This window comes from Phalangium opilio, unplaced genomic scaffold, assembly GCF_054372755.1.
Source record: "Phalangium opilio isolate 3A_F unplaced genomic scaffold, DU_Popi_V2 ptg000204l_1, whole genome shotgun sequence".
Classification (NCBI taxonomy): Eukaryota; Metazoa; Arthropoda; class Arachnida; order Opiliones; family Phalangiidae; genus Phalangium; species Phalangium opilio.
Genome location: NW_028324215.1, coordinates 799,696 through 801,362, shown reverse-complemented (window position 1 = coordinate 801,362; position 1,667 = coordinate 799,696).

Here is a 1,667-nt window from a genome sequence, read left to right as displayed (position 1 = left end):
CCTTTCTATTGCCCTCTCAATTTAGTGTTGAACCCCACGATTTATTTTTTCTATCTTCGATGGTTGAAAATTCGATGTTAGGAAGAGATAACTAGGGCTCCGAATACTGTAGTTTCCAACCATGTCCTTGAACCGATCTCCGAAGGTTTCGTCAGGTCATATTTGGCTGGTTTGGGGTTTGTTTGATTCTTATATGGGGTGATAGTAACTTGGTTAGAACTGGACGGAGTGCTAGAGTAAAAGACGTTTCTCACTATGTAATTTTGCATATAGGACCCTTTCACACTTTTCTTGTCGAACATAGTTTTGAAATAGCGTGGAAGTGTCTTAGTATAAAATCAAGATTCAATTTTTAAATATCTTCTCTCCTTTGAGTTTGAGCTTCTCAAATTGAAATTCTCTACGCATCCAAACTATGTAATGAAATGGAGATAGTCTAGATTTTAGGTTTGGAAATGTAAACATCCTGAAATAGGTTATATCATGACTTTATAATATACAAGCTACCTCTTACTCAGGCCGGTAAGAATAATGTGTCCATCTTTTGCTTTCGCGTCATTAGCTTAGGGACCCTATGAGCCTTTGTTATGGTTCGTGTAGAAAAGTTCTCACTCTTACCTCACCGTACTTCCGGAGTAATTCGTCGGGTAACTTTATACCAGCCTGAGTATATAAAGAGCTAGTATATTAATAACTCGTGGACATAGGTATATATAGTTTTATGATGTGGTTTTTTATCTGTGCGTAGAAGATGAAGGAAATATAAATTCTTACAAATTTACTTCGACAGTCTGATGACCAATAAACATTTAAAAGTATAATATTTCAATATATTATCCATGTAAATAATTACCTACATTTATGGAATAGATTCTTAAATTTATATGTCATTATTTACATTTTCATATCCGTCATTATTAACTATTTTACAACTATCGTTATTTACTATTTAATATGAATCATTAATTACTATTCAATATCTATCATTGCTTACTATTTTATATATATCATTATTTACTATTTTATACCATAACATTATTTACCATACATTTACCACCTTATAAATACCACTTCGGAATTATTGGGCCTAAAAGCCTGTGTAGCACACCATCTGAGCGCTTACAGTAGATACCTCAAAGATGAGGGAAGCGATAGGTATGTCTTTTCCCACTCTTCAAGAAAAGCATTAATTTGAAATGGGGAATGTATTAATGTTACTTTACATTATCAAATTAACTTAATTCACTTTTATGTTAAATCCAACCACAGACCTTGAACGTCTATCATGTCACTCATGTGTATTGTATTTCATAAATTATTTACTTCATCTTTAACAAATTTCACTTTCAGGCGTTAAGTGCACCATTTCATGGTGATCCACGAGCAACATTGGTTACAAAAAATTAAACCTCTGAAAATATAAAGAATGCGAAGCAACCGATTTTATTTTTGCTTTAAAGTCAATAATAGAATAACTGTTTAATGATTTTTATCATATTTTCGGTGATTTTTTGGGTGCCTTCGATAGATTTCGATACAATTTCCACTGAATCCAATATGCTTCGCTTCGCGTGAAAGTTATTCGCGTAATTGTGATTTCAAATTTTGCCATTTAACTTGTACTCCGTATTTTAAGAGTGGCTAGCCCCTCTGATTTTAGGAAACAT